This window comes from Amblyraja radiata, chromosome 3 (assembly GCF_010909765.2).
Source record: "Amblyraja radiata isolate CabotCenter1 chromosome 3, sAmbRad1.1.pri, whole genome shotgun sequence".
NCBI classification, from domain to species: domain Eukaryota; kingdom Metazoa; phylum Chordata; class Chondrichthyes; order Rajiformes; family Rajidae; genus Amblyraja; species Amblyraja radiata.
The window spans coordinates 11,736,077-11,761,991 of NC_045958.1; the positions used below are offsets into that span (position 1 = coordinate 11,736,077).

Genomic DNA, 25,915 nt, shown 5'->3' on the forward strand with positions numbered 1-25,915 from the left:
CTCGCTGGGAAAGGGAATCGATTTTTGTGTAAATCAGAAAAAGCCAATTACTCAATGGTTGAAAGATCATCGATTCCACCCGGAATCAATAACGCAATAAGATAATTTAGTTTCATAAAATTAATGTAAGCATTTCCAAGTCATTTAGTATTAAAAAATAAGTGAAATTTAATCGGCAGCAAAATGTTGTTACCTGCTTCAATTATGTTACATGTTTAAAACAAGCTTAAACTACCAATTGTACAAACTGCGTTTAACCTAGTCAAAGCGGCAGTGTTGTACTGAAAGGGGGAAGGAAGCACATTCTTCCACTAGACTGCATTGTTAAACGACGGAGATTTTACTTCTCACCTGCACCCGAGAGTCAAGCCCCGCTCCTGGCCTTCGCCTGCAGTATTTAGAGTACAGCTAGTACCTAATACCTAGTACAGCCGGTGGAAATGCCCACCGATTCCCTGGAGTCTATGGTTAGCCCCTTCATCGACACGGAATCCCGCACCAGAGTCCAGGAGGATCCCGCGATCTCTCGCTGTATCGACGCATCTTTTGCAGAAACATTTCTCAGTTCAAAGTGGGCAACAGGAATGCAGCGAAATAATCGCTGGTGTGATCATCTTCGTGAAGGAACAGCGAAAGAGTCCAGAACATGACTCCGTATTAAGCCCGCAAACAATTTACAGAACTACCTCTAAACGAGGAAATAGAGTATGGTGATCCAGTGAGTCACATTAATCTTATGGTGTGTTACTCACCCCGGTTCCCTCTACACCCAGCAGTGCGAATCTTCCTCTTTTACTGAAAATGTACAATCTGATAATCGCGTTCAGTTACCAAAAAAAATGGTCCAGGAGCACACCAAATGGTAAGAAGCAGTATCAACGTTTCATTCTGCACGAACTGCATGATATTTACTTGTAACTCAGAGAAACGACAATGAACGGAAGGAAATGTTAAAAACCGCCATCGAGTGATAGTTTATGGGCAAATAAACGTCGCTGCCGGGGGTGGTGGTGGAGGTGGATAAGATAGTGGCATTTTTAAGGGTCTTAAACACGTGGATATGCAGGGAATGGATCAAGCGAAGGCAGATAAAATTAATTTAACTATGCATCATGAATGGCACGGACATTGTGAGCCGAATGGCCTGTTTCTGTGCTATACTATGGTCTAAATAACATAGCATGGCAAGATGATGCCAGATTAATTTACTGCCAGTTATAAATTGTAGCCTCTTAATTTTAATAATGTTCTATTCACCATTACTACGAAGTGTCTACGCTCCCATGTGGGCTAATTCCTTTTCCCCAAATATCTGCATGCTTTGACTAAATGATCAAATAGTAGACAATGATGCAAATATCAGTAAAATAACTAAAAGGCAGGAAAACAGCAAGATATAACTATTCTGGAAAAACGTTGTCATAGAAACGTAGAAAATAGGTGCAATAGTAGGTCATTCGGCCCTTCGAGCCATCACTGCCATTCAGTATGATCATGGCTGATCATCCAAAATTGGTACCCTGTTTCTGCTTTCACCCTTGTCAACCTAACTTGCATTGTTTAACAAGCTTCATACCCCAAAAATGCAATTTGAAGGAGGAACCGGCTTAGGATCAATCAATCGTTGTTATTAGAGACATGGGGTATGGAAAAAGTGCTTTAGTCCCAACTTGCCATTGCCGACCAAGATGCCCCATCTATGGTAGTCCCATCTGCTCACTCGCTCTTGATAACATCCAGTGCATTGGCCTCCACTGCCTTCTGTGCTAGAGAATTCCACGGATTAACATCTCTCTGGGTGAAAAAAGTTTTTCTTCATTTCAGTCTTAAATGGCCTACTCCTTATTCTTACACTGTGACCCCTGGTCCTGGACTCCCCCAACATGGGGAACATTTTTCCTGCATCCAGCCTGTCCAATCCCTTAAGAATTTTATATGTTTCTATAAGATCCCCTCCTACATTCCAGTGAATATTGTGTCTATCCTGTGTTCTCCAGGTCCCCAGGCCTCTAGCTAGGGCCCTATGGAATTGTAATGACTTGTCTTTACTTTTAAGCTTACGACAAGGCCACATAGCACTGGCCTTTCAAGTTGCTTGCTATATCAACACTTTAACATTGAGGGATTCAAGTACAAGGTACTCAGGTATCTCTGAAACACCAGCATCTCATACGCAACATTTTCCCCAAAGTGGATAGCCTGACATTTTTCCATGTTTCATTACATCTGCTTTATCCTTGAACATTTGTCTAGAATCCCTCAAAGCCTCTCTGCATCCACCTTACAACCCATACTGCTGACAAACTTAGCATTATCAGCAAGCATGTGTATATTAAATGGCTCTTTTATCCAAATCATTGGTATAGGTTGTGAACAGCTAGGGTTCCAGTACCAATTCCTATGCACATAATGAGTGGCAATCTCTCAACCTGACAATGACGTTTCATAATTAGTCTGAAGAACGGTCCTAACCCAAAGCATCACCTATCCATGTTCTCCAAAGATGCTGCCTGAAATGCTGAGTTACTCCACCGCTTTGTCTCTTTGATTGTAAACCAGCATCTGCAGTTGCTTGTGTCTCCAAGATATTCCCAGATTCTGTTATCTGTCTAATACTTGACAGTATATCACCTCCAGTGATCATAACAGTATATCTGATGTGTGTTATGATTGTGTTTATGGTTTGTTTGGTTGTTTGTCTTTTTGCACAAAAGTCCGCGAGCATTGCCACTTTCATTTCACTGCACATCTCGTATGTGTATGTGACAAATAAACATGACTTGACTTGACTTGACTTGACTTCCTATATGTTAATTTTTGAGGACTGTATTGTAGGACTGCTGCAGGTACCAAACACAAATCTACTGGTTCTCCTATCAATTCTGATAATCACAGACTGGAAAATCCCTAACAGTTCATCCATCCAGGTTGATTGAACTTGTCGATTTTACTTTCTTTTGCCCTCCTTAATAATTCTAAGAATAACAATTCTCGGATTTTACCTGTAACTGATCTTAGGCTGTTTGGTCTCCAATCCCTATTTTTTCCTCTTCCTCCTGTCGGTTCATTTTTTACCTTTGGGTGGCTTAGTGGCACAACTAATAAGGCTGCTGCTGCACAGCTCCAGTAAATTGGATTCAACCCTGACCTCCAGTGGTGTATGTGTGACATATGCACATTTTAGCTGTGACTTCGGAGAGTCGGTTTGTCAAGGAAGACTCTCTCTAACTTCTACAGGTGCACAGTAGAGAGCATGGTGACCGGTTGCATCGTGGCTTGGTTCGGCAACTTGAGCGCCCTGGAAAGGAAAAGACTACAAAAAAAGTAGTAAACACTGCCCAGTCCATCATCGGCTCTGACCTTCCTACCATCGAGGGGATCTATTGCAGTCGCTGCCTCAAAAAGGCTGGCAGTATCATCAAAGCCCACACCATCCTGGCCACACACTCATCTCCCTGCTACCTTCAGGTAGAAGGTACAGGAGCTTGAAGACTGCAACAACCAGGTTCAGGAATAGCTACTTCCCCACAGCCATCAGGCTATTAAACCTGGCTCGGACAAAACTCTGATTATTAATAACCAATTACCTGTTATTTGCACTTTATCATTTTATTTATTCATGTGTGTATATATTTATATTATGGTATATGGACACATTGATCTGTTTTGTAGTAAATGCCTACTATGTTCTGTGTGCTGAAGCAAAGCAAGAATTTCATTGTCCTATCAGGGACACATGACAATAAACTCACTTGAACTTGACTGTGTGAATTTGCTCCTTCTATACAATACAATACAATATACAATACAATACAAATTTATTGTCATTTGAGCCCCAGTGAGACTCAAACGAAATTTTGTTTCCACAGCCATACAAACAAAAACAATGTCCTACAGACATACACACAATTAAGTTCACACAAACATCCATCACAGTGAACTCACTGTGATGGAAGGCAAAGTCTTTTCTCTCCCCTGCTCTCAATTTCTCTCCCGATGTCCAAGCCCCAGGCGGGTGATGCTAAGTCCCACGGCCATTTTAGGCCGCGCGGGGCGATTTACGGCCCCACTCCCGGTCTGAAAGTACAAGGTCGGAGCCCCAGCGTGCGATGGTGAGTCCCACGGCCATGAAGCCGCGCCGGGTGATGTACGGTCCCGGTCCGGGTCGTTCCAACCCCGCGACACGGGCTGGAGAAGTCGCGTTGCGGGAGCTCCGGGAAGCGGTCTCTCTCTCTGCCCCCGGACCCGCGAGCTCCCGATAGGAGCTCTATAGGAGTTAATTGTATACCTGCATCTTCCCTTCATTATTGTTACCCATTTCATTCTCAAAACAACCACCGAGTGGTGCCACCAATGGCTGCCTCACCAACAGTCTGTCTGTTCTTTCCTTCTTTGTGTTTTAATAGTATGTGTTAAATGTATGTTTTTAGTGTTCTTTACATCTGCTGTTGTTTACATCTGCTGTTCGGGCAGATGGGGCTCATCAGCCTGGGAAGGCAGTCCATCTAGGAGAGGGAAGACTCTGATTTAAAACCTCCACCACCTTGTGGCCATATCCAGTCATGGAAAAGGCTCCAGGAGTAAACCTCAAGAAAATCCGGGGTCGGAGCCCCTAAAGCAGTTCGCCGTTGTCCACAACCTCGCTCTGGCAGCTCCACCGACGGCGCTGGTGCCAAACTGATCGCAACCTTCGCACCTACCAACAAAAGAACACATCAAAAGAGACCAGCTCTAAAACTGGGAACTTGGAATATCCGGACAATGATGACCGGCCTCTCCGAAAACCGACAGGACATCAGCGATTGCAGGAAAACAGCTGTCATAAACGACGAGCTCAAGAGACTCAACGTAGACATAGCCACCATTCAGGAAACAACGCTGGCAGACTCGGGCACACTGAAGAAGAAGGAGTATACGGTTTACTGGCAGGGGAAGGACTCTGACAAGCACAGAGAGCATGGAGTAGGCTTCGCAGTAAGGAACAGCCTGCTGAACATGGTGGAACCAGGCAGTAATGGCTCAGAGCGACTCGTGACTCTGCCTCAACACCACTGCAGGCCCAGTCACTCTTGTCAGCGCGTTTCCCCCGACACTGTCCTCCACATCAGACACAAAGGACGAGTTCTATGAGAGCCTCGCATCCATCATCAGCAGCATCCCCAGCAAGGAAGAACTTGTTCTCCTGGGCGACTTCAACACCAGAGTGGGCGCAGACCAAGAACCATGGTCTTCCTGCCTTGGGCAGTTTGGTGTGGGGCAAAATGAATGAGAACGTTCAGCGACTGCTTGAGCACTTGGTGCACTTACCATGACCTGTGCATCGCCACCTTGTACTTCCAGACAAAGCCCCAGCACAAGGTTTCCTGGAGACACCCACGCTCAAAGCATTGACATCAACTGGATCTGATCCTAGTCAGACGTGCCGCCATCAAGAAAGTTCTCCACACACTTTCCTACCACCGTGCGGAATGCGACACAGACCACTCCTTGGTGTGTTGCAAGATCAGGTTGTAACCAAAGAGGTTTTACCGTACCAAGAAGCAGGGGAACCCCCGCATCGATGTCAGTAAGATGCCACGTCCAGACCTCGTGCAACAGTTTGCAGAGGCTTTTGAGAGAGAACTTGGCACCTCGTGCCCTGGAGATTCTGCAACAGAGAAGTGGGAAATTCTGCGGGACACCATGCCTTGTCTAGCTTTGGGAAGAGGACCACAAAGATGCACGACTGGTTTGAGGACAAGTCGACCGAGATGACTCCCATCATCGAAGCCAAGCGCGTCGCCCTAGCCGAGTACAAGTGGTCAGCTAACGAGAAGAACCTGCAGATCCTCAGGTCTGCCAGGAGCAAGGTTCAGCAGACTGCCAGACGTTGCGCCAATGACTACTGGACACAGCTTAGTGAGGACATCCAGACGGCCACCATAACAGGGAACATCAGGGGAATGTATGACGGCATTAAGACGGCACTAGGACCAGTCCAGAGCAAGACAGCCCCCCTCAAATCCTCCACTGGGGAAGTAATCACATACGAATGCCAGCAGATGGAGAGATGGGTGGACCACTACTCCGACCTCTACTCGAGAGAGAACACTGTGTCCCCCTCAGCCCTTGATGCCATCGAGTGTCTGCCGACCATGGATGAGTTAGACGCAGAGCCGATGGTGGAAGAGCTCAGCAAGGCCATTGACAGCCTGGCCTCAGGTAAGGCCCCAGGCAGCGACGGGATTCCCCCTGACCTGATCAAGCATTGCAAGTCTACCTTACTGCTACCTTTGTATGAAGTGCTCTGCCGGTGCTGGCAAGGAGCTGTACAGAAGGACATAAGGGATGCCAAGATCATTCCCCTCTACATGAACAAGGGTGGGAGAAGCGACCGCAACAACTCCAGAGGCATCTCCCTCCTCAACATCGTCGGCAAGGGCTTTGCTCGGGTCATCTTGATCCGCCTGCAGAAGCTGGCAGAACGTGTCTACCCAGAGTCACAGTGTGGTTTCCCAGCTGGAAGGTCAACAGTGGACATGGATTTCTCCCTTCGCCAGCTCCAGGAGAAGTGCAGTGAACAGCGGATGCCCCTGTATGTTGCTTTCATTGACCTCACCAAGTTGTTCGACCTCGTCAGCAGAGATGGCCTATTTAAGGCTATCTCTAAGATCGGCTGCCCACCAAAACTGCAGAGCATGATAGAATCCTTCCACATCAACACGAAGGGGACAGTGCAGTTCGATGGCAGCTTCACTGAGCCCTTCGACATCCACAGAGGCGTCCAACAAGGCTGCGTCCTCGCTCCCACACTCTTTGGGATTTTCTTCGCACTGCTTCTGAAACATACCTTCGGCACTGTAACAGAGAGAATCTACCTGCGTACTAGATCAGTTGGCAGGCTCGTCAACCTCACCCGCCTCAGAGCAAAGACAAAGGTCCGTGAAGCTCTCATCAGAGACATGTTGTTTGCCGATGATGCTGCAGTTGTGTCCCACACCCAGCAGGAACTACAGTCACTGATGGACTGCTTCTATCAGGCATGCAAGGACTTCGGGCTGACCATCAGCCTGAAGAAGACGAACGTCCTGGGGCAGGATACAGAGGCGCCGCCTGTCATCACCATCGATGACTATGAACTTGATGCCATCCAGCAGTTCACGTACCTCGGCTCCACCATCACCGACAAACTCTCCTTGAACACAGAGATTGATAAGAGGATCAGGAAGGCAACTATAACTCTCGCTCGCCTCACAACTCGAGTGTGGTCCAACCCAAAGCTGACAGTGAAGACAAAGGTGCAGTCTACAACGCCTGTGTCGACAGCACGCTGCTGTACGGCAGTGAGACATGGACTACATAAGCCAGGCAGGAGAGAAGACTCAACACCTTCCACCTGAGAAGCATCCGCCGTATCCTGGGCATATCCTGGCAAGACAGAGAGTCCAACGCCGAGATCCCGTCTCGCGCTGGCCTTCCCAGTATGTACAATCTACTGAGGCAGCGCAGTATGTACAATCTACTCAGGTGGCTGGGCCATGCCGACCGCATGGAGGATGGCCGTATTCCAAAAAACATCCTCTATGGAGAGTTGACATCTGGGAGGAGAACCATCGGCCGCCCCCAGCTATGTTACGAGGATATCTGTAAGAGAGATATGAAGGCGCTCGACATCGATGTGGAGTCCTGGGAGAGCCTTGCAGCTGACCACACGAGGTGGAGATGTACCCTGAACCAACATCTCAAAACGGGGGAAGAGAAACTGTTGAACACAGCGCCAGACAAGCGGGCACGCAGAAAGGAGCGCAGCAACTTCAACAAACCAGAGACCACATGCAAATGTGACCTTTGCCACAGAGACTGTCACTCCCACATTGGTCTCTTTAGCCACAAGCGACGCTGCTCTAGATGAGGTTTGGAGTAAGCAGCCAACAACTAGGATGCATCACCCATGGTCTGTCATGACCAAGGGGGGCCTACTACAGTGTTCTTTAGCTTGTTTTATGTGGGGGGGGGTGGGTTAGGGGAAACCTTTTCTAATCTCTTACCTCGAAGGAGAAACGATTTTTTACCGTATCGTATCTCTGTCCGCACTGCGGCCTAACATCGAGGAGTTGGCGGCCTTTGCTGGAGACTGATTTCAATAGCTCCAACATGGGTGCCAGCGGGACTTACCATCACGGAGCTCGCAATCCCTTTGCCAGGGGTCGACCTCGGAGCTCCAACCGCGGATGCTTGCGGACTTTAACATCATGGAGCCCGCAGTCTCTGGTCAGAGACCGACTTCGGGAACTCCAAGCCGCGGGATTTTCGACCGCCCCGACGCGGGAGTTTCGATCACCCCGACGCGGGAGCTTCAACCGCCGGCTGCGGGAGCTTTAATCACCCCGACGGATGGTTCGACTCCCCCGACCGCGGGAGAATAAAGAGGAAGATTGAACTTTCTTGCCTTCCATCACAGTGAGGAATGTGGGGAATCTGCTGTGGTGGATCTTTATGTTAACTTTTATGTAGTTGTGCGTCTAGTTGCTTTTTTTTCATATGGCTGGATGATAATTTGCATATCACTGTACCTTAATTGGTACATGTGACAATAAAAGACCTTTGAAACCTTTGAATCATTGTCTTATCCCTTCACCAAGACCCTCTTCCCAACAATTTATGTTAAAGTCCTATCGATATTGGTACCGGCCCAATTTAAGTGAAGCCGACTTCAACAGAGGAGCATCAATTTTCCCTGTAAACTGGTGCCAATGTCCAATGAACTGAAATTTATTTATCTCCCATTAATCTTTGAACCATGCAGAGCCACACTATAATTTGGAAATGTATCAGTTAGTAATGCAAAGATTATCATCAACAATCCTGTAGCTATTCAAAGTCTTCCTTATTAAGTATCCATGGAACGGGTTTTGCTGCATGAAATATATGAAGTGGATAAATCCCACTCGGTAGTGAACAGTTATTAGGGTCTCAGTTTGTGATTTCCATTTGATATGTACATGCATGTGTGTTTGATTATGCAGTTGGCTGCATTCAAGTCATAGCTTGTCTCACTTCATATGCACCACGTACCAATTACTAATAGTTACTGCAATGCTGGAGTTGATTTTGCTCAGCAGCACATTCAGCTGTTCTGCACGGCAATATGCAAACGACTAAATGTAAATCAAATGGCAAATCATGGTTTACAATCTCTCCTTTCACCCTCTTAAACAAAATCTTGCAGGACTTAATTATCCTATTATATTGACAGGGATTCAAATTAGTTCCATGATTTCTAGTTCTGTTTAGACAATAGACAATAGACAACAGGTGCAGGAGTAGGCCATTCGGCCCTTCGAGCCAGCACCGCCATTCAATGTGATCATGGCTAATCATCCCCAATCAGTACCCCGTTCCTGCCTTCTCCCCATATCCCCTGACTCCGCTATTTTTAAGAGCCCTATCTAGCTCTCTCTTGAAAGCATCCAGAGAACCTGCCTCCGCCGCCCTCTGAGGCAGAGAATTCCACAGACTCACAACTCTCTGTGAGAAAAAGTGTTTCCTCGTCTCCGTTCTAAATGGCTTACTCCTTATTCTTAAACTGTGGCCCCTGGTTCTGGACTCCCCCAACATCGGGAACATGTTTCCTGCCTCTAGCGTGTCCAAGCCCTTAAGAATTTTATATGTTTCAATGAGATATCCTCTCATCCTTCTAAACTCCAGAGTGTACAAGCCCAGCTGCTCCATTCTCTCAGCATATGACAGTCCCGCCATCCCAGGAATTAACTTTGTAAACCTACGCTGCACTCCCTCAATAGCAAGAATGTCCTTCCTCAAATTAGGGGACCAAAACTGCACACAATACTCCAGGTGTGGTCTCACTAGTGCTCTGTACAACTGCAGAAGGACCTCTTTGCTCCTATATTCGATTCCTCTTGTTATAAAGGCCAACATGCCATTCGCTTTCTTCACTGCCTGCTGTACCTGCATGCTTACTTTCATAGACTGATGTACAAGGACCCCCAGATCCCGTTGTACTTCCCCTTTTCCCAACTTGACGGCATTTAGATAGTAATCTGCCTTCCTGTTTTTGCTACCAGAGTGGATAACCTCACATTTATCTGCATTGAACTTCATCTGCCATGCATCTGCCCACTCCCCCAACCTGTCCAAGTCATTCTCATAGCATCTTCCTCACAGTTCACACTGCTACCCAGCTTTGTGTCATCTGCAATGATGTTTAGATTTATGTTTAACATCTTTTCTGTTTTTCCTTAGATATTATTCTATTTCACATTTCATTGCCACTTCTGTCAACGCATAACTTGATTTTTCGTTGAAAGATTTGCAGGTTGCAGGTATCACTGGCAAAATAATGGTGGCCTGTCATCCTGAATCACTCCAGTTCATCTGATGTACGTATTCACACAGGGCTACTGGTTAGTTTGCCAAGATTACGTCTCATCTTAAAATTAATCCAGAAATGGAACATTCAAAATGGAGAATAATAAAGTTCAAAACAGAGAAAAACATTTTTCACGCAGAGAGTGGTGAATCTCTGGAATTCTCTGCCACAGAAGGTAGTTGAGGCCAGTTCATTGGCTATATTTAAGAGGGAGTTGGATGTGGCCCTTGTGGCTAAAGGGATCAGGGGGTATGGAGAGAAGGCAGGTACAGGATACTGAGTTGAATCATATTGAATCAGCCATGATCATATTGAATGGCGGTGCAGGCTCGAAGGGCCGAATGGCCTACTCCTGCACCTAATTTCGATGTTTCTATGTTTCTATGTGCAGTTTATTATCTATTGGTATTTTCTTTCTATATCGCCCAACACAATATGGGAAGATTTAAGCATGTAACAATCATTCGATGTAAGGGAGGCAGAAGGGAAGTTCCCGCGAGGTGCTGTGGAGCCATGCAGGAGCGAATCTGGCAACCGGCTAAAAACATGACGGACTCTGTGTGTAGGAAGGAACTGCAGATGCTGGTTAACTGCAGGCGCTGGTACTTTCAGCAAGTGGTCCAGACTTTGGACTTTTCCCTTTTAAATGGCGCCAAACTATGGCCACTGTGCATTTGTGGTTTGTGCAGAAAAATTTCTGTGTGCTGTGCATACATGACAAAAAAGAACCATTGAACAATATAATGAGGCCTTCGAAAAGGGCAAAGGGTCACTGAAAAGTTTAGGACAGATTGATCGAGAATATGCAGCATTTTAAATTCAATTTAATTATAAAGCATTTGATAGATCAGTACTTGGACCTGTCACCAGTCCTCAGATGAAACATTGATTTTTTTTTTTCATTTAATTTTAATTTAATTAATTAGTTATCCTGATTCTCAATTGGCCAAAGTTCTCATTGGGTCAAAGTATCAAAGTTTGAAGAAGGGTCTCGACCCGAAATGTCACTCATTCCTTCTTTCCAGAGATGCTGCAAGTCCCGCTGAGTTACTCCAGCTTTTAGTGTCTATGTTCAAAGATTTAGATGTGGGTAAATTAATCTGCTTTCTGCCTGTGATTTCTCAAATGCACCATTGTATAATCTCCGTGGTTAAATATTAAATACTATGTTCACATTATTTAACTATAATATTGATTCATATTAATAATAGTCAATGCTTGCATAGTAACATTTAAAAAGGAACCAGAAAGCAACATTTGTGCATTATTATGATGATTTACTTTGATGTGACTTCTACCACATTTTAATATTAAAAATGGAGTGAATAAAATACACAAACGCACTCTTCTTCTTTACCAAACTGCGCCATAGTTTAATTATTACAGTGTGTGGTTGATATTTTTAATCTTAAATCTAATCGTTTTCTCGAGCACATTTACAATGGAAAAAATGTTTAAGAAAGAACTGCAGATGCTGGAAAAATCGAAGGTAGACAAAAATGCTGGAGAAACGTAGCGGGTGAGGCAGTATCCATGGAGCGTAGGAATAGGTGACCTTTCGGGTCGAGACCCTTCTTCAGACTTATGTGGGGGTGGGGGGTTGCAGGAAGAAGAAAGGAAGAGGCGGAGACAGTGGGCTGTGGGAGAGCTGGGAAGGGGAGGGAAAGGAGGGAGAAAGCAAGGACCACCTGAAATTGGAGAAGTCAATGTTCATACCAAAGATCTTATAGCGGATCGCTATAAGATCTTTGGTTCATACCTCTGGGGTGTAAACTACCCAAGCAAAATATGAGGTGCTGCTCCTCCAATTTGCTGTGGGACTCACTCTGGCCATGGAGGAGGCCCAGGACAGAAAGGTCAGATACGGAGTGGGAGGGGGAGTTGAAGTGCTGAGCCACCGGGAGATCGGGTTGGTTAATGCGAACTGTACGGAGGTGTTGGGCGAAGTGATCGCCAAGCCGATGTAGAGCATTTGACACCTCAACCAGAGGATGCAATAGATGAGGTTGGAGGAGGTGCAGGCGAACCTCTGCCTCACCTGGAAACAGGGGCGGAAATCCCGGGTGGGGGGGGGGCAGGGGGGGGGGGAGGAGGAACACGTCCCTCCCTGTTTTGAGAGGTGGGGGACAATCCCCCCCATTTTTTGTAATCTGGATTTTAAAACCCGGTGAAATCTCCGCTTTCAGCGAAACATTGGGGGCAGGACTGCTGATCGAGGGCACCAATTGGACAAGAGAGACGTCGGTCAGCAGGCAATGGGGTCAGGACATTATCATTCAGCGCGATGATTGAAGGAGGGAGACGTGCCAAAACACTGAGACGGGCCTGAACATCGGGCCACCCGGGGCGGCGACTGCGGGTGCTCGGAAGGCCCCGACCACGGGTGAACATCTGGGAAGATCGAAGGGGAGGCTGGCTGGACTATGGTGCCTTCCTCACCTTGGTGCCACTGTGTTATGTTGTGTCGTGGACTTTCAGTGTTTGTGCTTTTTTTTAAATTCTATTTTATTTTTAATATGTTTTATTATTTATTATTATTTATTTATTTTTATTTTTATAATACTGCCTGTAAGGAAATTCATTTTGTTGTCTCTAACTGAGACAATGACAATAAATTTGAATACAAAATTTGAATACAATACCCTGTGCCTCAACCGCAGCCAGGATCGATCCCGGCTCTCCGGCGCTGTCCCGTCCCCACCCGAGTGCCCCCTCACGCCTGAGGGTGGCCAGAGACGTCGGGAGTCAGACGGGCGCGGTGCCCCCAGGCCCACAGCCAGCACAGAGAAGCAGCGCTAAACCCAGTTTAACTCTGCCTGTCTCGCCGGATTAACCTACAGCCCTGCCTGGACTGATGGGACACCAGCGCTGCTTCTCCGCACTGGCTGTCAGCCTGGGCCATATTTCCCGTAAATCCAGGCAGGGCTGTATGTTAACCTGGTGGGAAAGGCAGAGTTGAGCTGGGTTTAGCGCTGCTTCTCTGGAATTAGCGCTGGATTGAGCTGTAATCACCGTTCACAGGGCCCACGGCAGAAGCCTTCGAAGCCTCGCGCACGTGTGAGTGTGTGTGTGTGTGCGCGCAAGCGCACACGGCCGCCAAGAAATTGTGTCCCCCCCTGTCGTCTGGTCCCCCCCATATTTTGATAGCGATTTCTGTGCCTGCCTGGAAAAACTGCTTGGGTCCTTGGATGGAGTCGAGGGGGGAGGTAAAGCGGCAAGTGTAGCATTTCCTGGAAATCATTATCTTATTATAATATACTGCTTTCAAAGCATTTTCTTAAATTTGGTTCATTTTCCAGGATCAAATATGCCAGATTTTAGTCCAAGGAAAAGGGTCTGTCAAATTCTGACCGCCGATCTATGATCATACTTTGCTACATCTAGGCCAATCTGTATAGTAAATAGACAATAGACAATAGGTGCAGGAGTAGGTCCTTCGAGCCAGCACCGCCATTCACTGTGATCATAGCTGATCATCCACACTCAGTACCCTGTTCCTGCCTTTTCCCCATATCCCCTGATTCCGCTAACTTTAAGAGCTCTATCCAACTCTTTCTTGAAAGCATACAGAGAATTGGCCTCCACTGCCTTCTGAGGCAGAGAATTCCACAGATTCACAACCCTCTGTGTGAAAAAGTTTTTCCTCATCTCCGTTCTAAATGGCTTACCCTTTATTCTTAACTGTGGCCCCTGGTACAATACTCCCCAAATATCGGGAACATCTTATCTTATCTTACATCTTATCTTTCGTTTGCGTAGGAGGACTTTCTGGCATTCAACAGATACAATCATATCCAAGATTACATGGATGGTGTTTGATTTGGGCTCGATGGTACTGTGACACCTTTCTTCATAGAGGCCAACAAAAAAGGGCGAAATGTTGGCACAGCAGGCAAAACAGCTAATTACAATATATTTATTTGAAACACACATAAAGTGAGAAATACATTTTTCTCATCTATGTTTGGATGATTCAGCTATGGAAGAGCGTGACAGCTGAAAGATACCCAAATCCTTTACCTTTTCAGTGCATGGTGTACATTAAAGACAATAGATTACCACAGTTACAGAAATTGTCAACCATTGAAAATTGTCTAAATAAATATAAATCTGACATTATGAAATATATGTGGGAGGGTGGTAGAAAGTTAGTAAACATGCTGCATTTGAAAAGAGAAATGGCATAGAAACATAGAAAATAGGTGCAGGAGTAGGCCATTTGGCCCTTCGAGCCTGCACCGCCATTCAATATGATCATGGCTGATCATCCAACTCTGTATCCTGTACCTGCCTTCTCTCCATACCCCCTGATCCCCTTAGCCACAAGGGCCACATCTAACTCCTTCTTAAATATAGCCAATGAACTGGCCTCAACTACCTTCTGTGGCAGAGAATTCCAGAGATTCACCACTCTCAGTGTGAATGAGAGATTCATACAAGTGAAGAACCTCTTTAGACAAAGAGCAAATTGGACTTGGTTCTGCTTCAGGCCAACAAATGGATTTCTAACTTGCGTGGATAAAAAATGAATTCTGTGACCATCCCCTTCCCTTCCTACTATTCCATCCGTGCCTAAGGTTCAAGTTCAAGTTCAAGTGAGTTTATTGTCATGTGTCCCTGTATAGGACAATGAAATTCTTGCTTTGCTTCAGCACACAGAACATAGTAGGCATTTACTACAAAACAGATCAAAGTGTGCATATACCTTAATATAAATATATACACACATGAATAGATAAACTGATCAAGTGCAAATAACAGATAATGGGTTATTAATAATCAGTGTTTTGTCCGAGCCAGGTTTAATAGCCTGATGGCTGTGGGGAAGTAGCTATTCCTGAACCTGGTTGTTGCAGTCTTCAGGCTCCTGTACCTTCTACCTGAAGGTAGCAGGGAGATGAGTGTGTGGCCAGGATGGTGTGGGTCTTTGATGATACTGCCAGCCTTTTTGAGGCAGCGACTGCGATAAATCCCCTCGATGGAAGGAAGGTCAGAGCCAATGATGGACTGGGCAGTGTTTACTACTTTTTGTAGTCCTTTTCTCTCCAGGGCGCTCAAATTGCCGAACCAAGCCACGATGCAACCGGTCAGCATGCTCTCTACTGTTCACCTGTAGAAGTTAGAGAGAGTCTTCCTTGACAAACCGATTCTCCGTAATCTTCTCAGGAAGATATGTATTGGTTATGTATATTATGGTCAGAGTTATATGTATTGTTAAGGATTCTGCCATTCTGGCCATTTCTTTTTCATTATTCTACATTCTGGGATAGGATTATAGGAGTTTGAAACCCCTGATGTTCAAACTTAAGAATAACTTCTCCCCTGCAGCTATCCAGGACCAATCACCTTTTTCATATCATCTAGAAATGTATCTGCCGTGTACTCTTACTTTGAACTCCACCTCATTCGGTGATTTCTGAATTGCACTTTAGGTTACATATATTGCGCCTTAGCATTGCATTGTATTTTTGCATTATTTTGCTGTTTTGCACTCGTCATTGTACTTACATAGAATACAGCACAGGTACAGGCCCTTCAGCCCACAATGATGCCAAGTTAAACAAATTCCTCTGCTTGTGCGTATCTAAAAGCCTGCTAAATGCTACCATTGTAACTGCCTCCACCACTACCCCTGGCAGCATGTTTTAAGTACCCACCACTCTATATAAAAGAAATATGCCCCAAACATCTCCTTTAAATTATGCCCCTTTCATCTTAAAGCTACACCCACTAGTTTTTGGCATTTCCATTGAAGGAAATAGGTGGTGAACCTACCCTATGACTCTCAAGATTTTATATACTCCTATCAGGTCTCTGATTCTCTAGAAAAAACGTATATCTAATATGTTTTACAATCATATAATAATATATCTAATATCCTTATAGCCAATACCCTCTAATCAAAGCAGCATTCTGTAAATCTCCTCTGCACCCTTCACATCCTTCCTGTAATGGGACGTATAGAACTGCACACAATACTCCAAATACTGCTTAACCACTGCTTTACAAAGCTGCAACTTGATGCCATAACTCTTTTATTCCATGCTCAGACTGATGAAGGCAAGCATATCATATGCTTTCTTTATCACTCTATTGACTTGTGTTACCACTTTCAGGGATCTATGAACTTGTATCCCAAGCGCTTTGTACATCAATGCTGTTAAGGGTTTTGCCATTAACTGTATACTTCCCCCTTACATTCTATCTCCCAATATGCAACACCGCACACTTGCTTGGATTCCATTAGCCATTCCTCCTTCTATTTTTCACACAGAGAGTGGTGAATCTCTGGAATTCTCTGCCACAGAAGGTAATTGAGGCCAGTTCATTGGCTATATTTAAGAGGGAGTTAGATGTGGCCCTTGTGGCTAAAGGGATCAGGGGGTATGGAGAGAAGGCAGGTAAAGGATACTGAGTTGGATGATCAGCCATGATCATATTGAATGGCGGTGCAGGCTTGAAGGGCCGAAAGGCGTACTCCTCCACCTATTTTCTATGTTTCTATGTTTCTATTTCTGTAACTGATCTATGTATCAAAGCTGTATACCAACCCTACCAATTTTGATACAATGATACAATTTATTTGTTGTCATTTGAACCTCATTGAGGTTCAAATGAAATTTGGTTTCTGCAGTCATACACACATGAAAAAGAACCAAGACACAACACAATTTACACAAACATCCATCACAGTGAATCTCCTCCTCACTGTGATGGAAGGCAAAGTCTTATCTCTCCCCTGCTCTCCTTATTCTCCTCCCGATGTCAGAGTCAAAGCCCCCGGCGGGCGATGGTAAGTGTCCCGTGGCCATTAAAGCCGCGCGGGGCGATGTAAGGCCCCGCTCCAGGTAATTTTCAACCCCGCAACTCGGGCGGAAGAAGTCGCCGTTGCGGAAGCCCCGAAAAGCGGTCTCCCAGCAGGGACCCGCGGACTCCCGGTGTTACTGTCCACCAGACCTGCGGTTGGAGCCTCCGAATCTCCGGCGTCGGGCCGCAGCAGCGCGCCACCACCGCTCCTCCCGCTCCGAACTCGGCCAGCTCCACGATGGTAAGTAGGTCCGCAGGCTCCGCGACTGGAGCCCCAGGTCATTCCGGTGCTAGGCCCCAACGACAACGGAGACCCGACAGAGAAAAGGTCGGATTCTCCGTGCAGGGGAAAGATTTTAAAAGTTTCGTCACCCCCAGCCCCCACACACGGTTAAAAAAAAAACACTTTAAACTACATTCAAACGAGACAAAAAATAAAAAACGACAGACGGACTGCAGAGGCCGCTGCGGCGTGAGTCGCGCCAACCACACAAATTTTGGTGTCAATTTTAAACTTACATTTCCACATTTATGTCCAATTCATTGATATATATCTCAAACAACAGAGGTCCCAGCACAGAGCCCTGTGGTACTTCATAGGTTACATTTCTCCAGCCATTCCACCACAAGCCTGTTTTCTATGAGTAAGCCCGTTCTGAATCCATATAACCAAGTTACCATGGACTCCATGCATCTTAATATTCTAGATCAGCCTACCATGAGGGACTTTATCAAATGCATTACCAAAGTCCACATAGGCAACATCCATCATCCTACTCTCATCGATCAACTTCGTCATCTCCTCAAAAAGCTCACTCAAGTCCGTAAGACATAAACTGCCATGAACAAAGCTATTCTGCCTGTCCCTAATTAGCCCATTCTCATTCAAATAAAGGCAATTCCTATCAAAAAGATTCTTCTCCAATAACATCCCCACCTCTGATTCACTGACCTATAATTTCCTGGATTATCTCTACAAAGGTGCGACATTGACTGCTCGCTTGTTCTCCAGGACCTTGCCTTTGACTAGAGGAGGTACAAAGATCTTTGTCAAGGTCCCTGCAATCTCATTTCTTATCTCTCTTAATAGCCTGGGATAGATCCCATCAGGTGTTGGGGATGTATCCACCTTAATGCCCTTGAATAGCTCCAACTCCACTTCCTTGTTCATCTCAAACTGCTCTAGCATGTTAGTATCTCCACACTGATCTCATTGTCCTCAATGTCTTTTATGCCTTTCACCTTGGTGAATACCTGTTTAGTACCTCACCTACATTCGCTGACTCATAAATTCCCTCCATTATTCTTGAGCGGATCTAACTTCTCCCTGGTCACTCTCTTGTTTTCAATATACACATAGAACCATTGGTATTTTATATAATTCGCCAATTAAGTTTCATGGCCACTTTTATCCCTTCCATTTGCCCACAGGTTCTTTCCTGCTAGTTTTTTTTTTATCATTCAAAGACCCTGTCTAATTTCATGTTTCTAAAACTTTTTATTTTTGACTAAATTTAAAATCTTTTGACCTTATCTCTATACCTATAAAAGTTTGATTGTGTGTGCGTGTGTGCCTGTCTGTCTGTATTCATTGTATCTTCCCCAAAACGCTACATGCTAATGCATTTTCCTTGATTCCTTTGGCATCTAAAAAGTTTCAGAAGTGATAAATCTGGCTGTAAAACTTTAAAATCGCCCACGGTTCTCAAGTGGGTTTTCACATACAAAAAGAAAACGCCTCTGAAGCAAAATTTACAGCCAGATTTATCACTTCTGAGACTTTTTAGATACCAAAGGAATCAAGAAAAAACACATATAATGCCTTATTGTTGATGAAATGCAGTGAGCAAATGCGATAATTCCCAATATTTTCAATTTTGATATCTGCACGGCCAATCTCATCGCACTTTAGCTGTTGTTGTCCCTTCAGCTCTCGCTTCTCTTTACCTTCATTTCGCTTCACTTTTGGAATTCTGAAGTTGGGTACATGTCTCTCACGCTTACCCCGATTTCCACAATTATTTACAGCGCAAAAATTCAAAATTTTGGTGGTTTTTAACTGGTAGGAAAGTACGCGTTTCGTGTATTAACATCATATACCAGAAGCTGTGATGTCCTCCAGATGGATTGAGCAGCTCCGTGCGTCAAGCCCTATGACCCAGTGACCTTACGTGCAACCTCCCTATACAAATCATAGACTCACTCTTTAAGAGAGTTCTGGTAGACATTTCATATCTGAGTTAGGTGAAATGGGAAAATGATTTGAAGTGCAACCATCTGGTGGGAACAGGTGTTGGAAGCTTGGCATCAGCAGTGAGAACAGTAAGTGACTTGGTGATGGTGGAAAGCTAGGGAGGCATAGTGCAGTAAAGGGGGGGGGGGAGGAGAGAGAGTGGGAGTGTCACAGTTGCCTTGGGAAAATCACACACAATTGATAATGAGTAATTGCAGGCAAACAACCAGCTTGATGCTTGATAATAGATAATTATTCAATGGTTCATTTAATGAAATGTAAACGAGGTGATCTGGAACACCAGCAGGCATGTCAAATGCAATATCATTTGAGATGGTGAATGTTTGCTTCACTGCTTCTACATATCGGTGGTTCCACTCCATCAGGAAATTAATTTTAGAAGAATCCACTGGAGCATAAATTGGATATAGTCTGTTTTATAACCTTTTCTCATCCCACATTTTTCATGTATGGTTTGAAGTGAGTTTGTGAATAAACCATTTGCTTCTTCACTGTTCCTATAGCTTTTACACATAACCATATAATCATATAACAATTACAGCACGGAAACAGGCCATCTCGACCCTTCTAGTCCGTGCCGAACACATAATCTCCCCTAGTCCCATATACCTGCGCTCAGACCATAACCCTCCATTCCTTTCTCGTCCATATAACTATCCAATTTATTTTTAAATTATAAAAACGAACCTGCCTCCACCACCTTCACTGGAAGCTCATTCCACACAGCCACCACTCTCCGAGTAAAGAAGTTCCCCCTCATGTTACCCCTAAACTTCTGTCCCTTAATTCTCAAGTCATGTCCCCTTGTTTGAATCTTCCCTACTCTCAGTGGGAAAAGCATATCCACGTCAACTCTGTCTATCCCTCTCATCATTTTAAAGACCTCTATCAAGTCCCCCCTTAACCTTCTGCGCTCCAAAGAATAAAGCCCTAACTTGTTCAACCTTTCCCTGTAACTTAGTTGCTGAAACCCAGGCAACATTCTAGTAAATCTCCTCTGTACTCTCTCTATTTTGTTGACATCCTTCCTATAATTAGGCGACCAAAATTGTACACCATACTCCAGAATTGGCCTCACCAATGCCTTGTACAATTTTAATATTACATCCCAACTTCTATACTCAATGCTCTGATTTATAAAGGCCAGCACACCAAAAGCTTTCTTTACCACCCTATCTACATGAGATTCCACTTTCAGGGAACTGTGCACAATTATTCCCAGATCCCTCTGTTCACCTGCATTCTTCAATTCCCTACCATTTACCATGTACGTCCTATTTTGATTTGTCCTGCCAAGATGTAGCACCTCACGCTTATCAGCATTAAACTCCATCTGCCATCTTTCAGCCCACTCTTCCAACTGGCATAAATCTCTCTGTAGACTTTGAAAATCTACTTCATTATCCACAACCCCACCTATCTTAGTATCATCTGCATACTTACTAATCCAATTTACCACACCATCATCCAGATCATTGATGTACGTGACAAACAACAGTGGACCCAACACAGATCCCTGTGGCACCCCACTAGTCACTGGCCTCCAACCTGACAAACAACCATCCACCATTACTCTCCGGCATCTCCCATTCAGCCACTGTTGAATCCATCTTGCTACTCCACCATTAATACGCAACCATTGAACCTTCTTAACCAACCTTCCGTGAGGAACCTTGTCAAAGGCCTTACTGAAGTCCATATATACAACATCCACTGCTTTACCCTCATCAATTTCCCGAGTAACCTCTTCAAAAAATTCAAGAAGATTAGTCAAACATGACCTTCCAGGCACAAATCCATGTTGACTGTTCCTAATCAGACCCTGTTTATCCAGATGCTTAAATATATTATCTCTAAGTATCCTTTCCATTAATTTGCCCACCACTGACGTCAAACTAACAGGTCTATAATTGCTAGGTTTGCTCTTAGACCCCTTTTTAAACAATGGAACAACATGCGCAGTACGCCAATCCTCCGGTACTATTCCCGTTTCTAATGACATTTGAAATATTTCTATCATAGCCCCTGCTATTTCTACATTAACTTCCCTCAATGTCCTAGGGAATATCCTGTCCGGACCTGGAGACTTATCCACTTTTATATTTCTCAAAAGTGTCAGTACTTCCTCTTCTTTGAATCTCATAGTTTCCATAGCTACTCTACTTGTTTCCCTTACCTCACATAATCCAATATCCTTCTCCTTGGTGAATACCGAAGAAAATAAATTGTTCAATATCTCCCCCCTCTTTTGGCTCTGCAGATAGCTGTTCACTCTGACTCTCTAATGGACCAATTTTATCCCTCGTTATCCTTTTGCTATTAATATAGCTGTAGAAACCCTTTGGATTTACTTTCACCTTACTTGCCAAAGCAATCTCATATCTTCTTTTAGCTTTTCTAATTTCTTTCTTAAAATTCTTTTTACATTCTTTATACTCTTCAAGCACCTCATTTACTCCATGCTGCCTATAATTATTGTAGATCTCTCTCTTTTTCCGAACCAAGTGTCCAATTTCCCTTGAAAACCATGGCTCTTTCCAATTTTTACTATTTCCTTTCAACCGAACAGGGACATAAAGATTCTGTACTCTTAAAATTTCACTTTTAAATGTACTCCATTTCTCTTCCACATATTTCCCATAAAACAAACTGTCCCAATTTACTCCTTTTAAATCCTTTCGCATCTCCTCAAAGTTAGCCTTTCTCCAATCAAAAATCTCAACCCTAGGTCCAGTTCTGACCCTCTCTGTAATTATATTGAAGCTAATGGTATTGTGATCACTGGTCCCGAACTGTTCCCCAACGCATGCCTCTGCCACCTGACCCGTCTCATTTCCTAACAGGAGGTCCAGCACCGCCCCTTCTCTAGTAGGTACTTCTATGTATTGCTGCAAAAAACTATCCTGCACAAATTTTACAAACTCCAACCCATCCAGCCCATTTACAGAATGTGTTTCCCAGTCTATGTGTGGAAAATTGAAATCTCCCACAATCACTACCTTGTGCTTACTACTAATATCTGCAATCTCCTTACATATTTGCTCTTCCAATTCTCGCTCCCCATTTGGCGGTCTATAATACACCCCTATAAGTGTTGCTACCCCTTTCCCACTTCTCAGTTCCACCCAAATAGCCTCCCTAGACGAACCCTCTAATCTATCCTGCCAAAGCACTGCTGTAATATCTTCCCTGATAAGCAATGCAACACCTCCACCTCTTGCCCCTCCAATTCTATCACACCTGAAGTAACGAAATCCTGGAATATTTAGTTTCCAATCACAGCCCTCCTGCAACCATGTTTCACTGATCGCCACAACATCATACTTCCAGGTGTCAATCCAGGCTCTAAGCTCATCCACCTTTCTTACAATGCTCCTAGCATTAAAATATACACATTTAAGAAACCCACCCTCTCTTATTCTATGTTTATTGTCTTTTTCTTCTCTGTCCCCTACATTTTGGGTCAGAGTGCTACCATTCTCTGCCTGTCTCATGACTGCAGGAAGAGGACCCGAGCAGCAAAAGCCAATGACAAAAGTGATTTTCAGCAATAGCCAGGCAGGGAGGCAAGGCAAATTGAGTACGTCAGCTTTTTAAAATATATATGGATATTCTTTCCCCTATTCTTTCCACTCTAGCGCAAACAATGTAATCTGAAAAAGAGCACTGATATTCTATGCAAATAATTCAGTTTAATGAATCATCCCTAAATTATAGTTATCCTATCCCAAATACCATCTAAATTTCAAGCGTAATCCTTAATCCAATCTTAACCCAACAGAAGGGTGAGTAGATTCCTAGGTCCAGGAGTTTGGAGAGGAGATTGGGATGGGATTATAGTGTTGAAGGCAAAGCTAAAGTTAATAAATAGGAGTTCAACATGAATCTGTGTTATCTAGATGTTCCAGAGATGAGTTTGTGCTGTGGATCTGTTTGATGGTAAGGTGACTGCAGACGCAAGGCTGGGTGGGAGATGGGAGTCCATGTGTGCCATTATCAGTCTCTCAAAGCACTTCATGATGGTGATGTCAGAGCCACTGGATAGTAGGCATTGATGCACGCTACATTACTATTCTTCAGAAATGAGATGGTCGTGGTCGTTTTCAAGCAGGTGGGGTCTTTAGAATGGAATGGTGAGAGGTTAAAGACCTCTATGAATGCCTCTCCAGCTGATCCAAACTGGTCCTGAGGTTGCAGCCAGGGACTCCATTGGGGCCAGTTGCTTTCCACAGATTCATTCCCAGGAAGGCCGATCTTATGTCTGTCACAATGACCATTGGTGCAGGCACACCCGGGACTGACAGAGTGGGTGGCATTCCTCCACCGACTTTCTGTTCAAAGTGGGCGGAGAATGGCCTACAGTGGTTCATTAATGCGGTTTGCATGCTCTCCATGCGACTGTGTCGGGTTTTTCTGGATGTTCCAGTTTCACCTACACCTAAAAGTGTGCAGGTTTTTTTTTTTTTTTTTTTTTTTTTTTTTAAATCAAAAATATTTATTCACATATTAAAATAGTATTGACAATACAATAAAACAAAACACCACCATAATACAAGACGAGCTAAACAATTATATTGCAATCCTTGTCAAGGATACATTCAACCCCCCTCGGTGCCCAGCGGTCCCGGAACTCCCTCAGGGTGCCCGTAGACAGGGCGTATTCCCTTTCCATCCGCACCCGGGCACGGACGTATTCCCGGAAAAGGGGCAGGCAGCCGGCTCGGGTAGAGCCCTCCACCGTCTGGCGCCGTGACTCGCGGATGGCCAGCTTGGCCAGGCCCAGGAGCAACCCAACCAGCACATAAAAGTGTGCAGGTTGGTGGGATATTTGATGACTGTGAATTGCCCAACATGTGTAAGTGAATGACAATATCTGAGAGGGTGTTGATGGGAGCTTGCAAAAGGATAAAATATGATGAGTGTATTATAAGTGTAAATAAGTGCTTTATAGTCTGTGTGGACCTGATGGGCTAAGTGGCACTAATAGAAGACTGCTGCTTCACAGGTCCAGGGAAGATAGCCAGGACAGGCTCGAGGAAAGAGAGATGATCATGACGCTGGGTTGCGGGAGCACTCCTGCTGATCCTGGACATTACATTCAGAATCGCAGAATTTAGCAGAAGAGCTGCTAAATTTATATGCCATTGGTGCAATAAACCACCCCAATTTCAATGCAACTTTTTCCAAGTTAAGCAGGCATTTGTGAAAGGGTTTGATGGAGCTGTCTATTGAAGAGCCACCAGGTCACCACAGGAAGATGATCCAATACTGTACCTTCCACCCCACATATCATGTTTGTTTGTTTGTTTTAATGGGAAAGATTGAGCATCTCACAGTGCAAACAAAAAAGAACAATAGGTTTTATTTAATGCATGTGTTAAATCTTAATATGCTGTACTTCTAAAATCTCTTTGAATTCTTCTTAATTTTCTTTGCTAAGGCAATATCATACCCTCTTTTTGCCCAACTGATTTCCTTCTGTGATTCAGATTCAGATACAGATTCAGAAAACTTTATTGTCTGTCGTAACAGAAAATCTTCTTTGACGTGGCTCAACATACAACCAGGACAATGTACTGATAAGCAGTCATACAACACAGATTTCTGCGAGCACACACAGTGTGTATAGATCTTAAAAGCAAGTATAAAGATTAAAAACTGTAAATATAGACAAGATAAAAGTTGTGGATACGTGTAAAGTGACAGTGCGTCAGGGTTAATTTGTCCCTTGTTCATTTTTTATTTAAACTGTTTATGGCAATGGGTATGGATGAGTTTTTGTGGATGTTTTTCTTGGATAGGGGGACTTTATATCGGCGGCCTGATGGCAGAAGTCAAATCCATAAAATATTGCGGCAATACATTTGATTCCAGTTGCGTGTACCTGACCCTTGCCATCTCTTTTCCCTGACCCTCACCCTCACTGATGCAGGAACATGCATACCTTGAACTCTCACTATCACACTTTTAAAATAATCCCACTTTACCGATGTCCCTTTGCTCACAAAAATCTACTCCAATCTACTTTTGCAACTTCCTATCAAAGTTGACCTTGCCCGAATTTAGAACTTTAACTTGCGGACCAGACTTGTCCTAAAGAATAACAATTTTAAATTTACTAGAATTGTGGGCACTGGTTCCAAAAGCCTTGTCCACTGACACTATGGTCACTTGTGCTTCCTCGTTCCCAAAGAGTAGGTCAAGCTTGCCATATCCCTGTAGTGCCCGCTCCAAATTACCTGAGAAAACTGTCGAGAATACACTTTGCAAATTACATTTGAAATTACAGTTCAGTTGATATTGGGGAAATTAAGGGCCTGTCCCACGAGCATGCGACCTGCATGCGGCGAGCGCGACCAAACCAGAAGCAGGGGCTGCGCGGAGGTCGAGTGAGTGACGTGAAGTTCGAGCGAAGTCCGCGGGAAGTTCGCGCGTGATGTACGGCATCAAGACGCTGCGTACTGCGTTGAGATGCTGCGCACGCC

At 44.6% G+C, this 25,915-nt stretch overlaps 1 protein-coding gene across 2 annotated transcripts in view; it reads right to left on the reverse strand.

The window, feature by feature from the left end:
* mctp1 (multiple C2 and transmembrane domain containing 1) overlaps positions 1-25,915 on the reverse strand; it is a 408,806-nt gene that overhangs the window by 309,393 nt on the left and 73,498 nt on the right. Inside the window, exon 1 of one of the 2 annotated variants that reach the window (XM_033017293.1) lies at positions 352-579. The exons of the other annotated variant lie outside the window; for it this stretch is intronic. The gene's annotated coding sequence lies outside the window, so the exon portion shown is untranslated. Of the gene's footprint in view, positions 1-351; positions 580-25,915 lie in introns of those variants that run through there. 2 annotated transcript variants of the gene reach the window in all.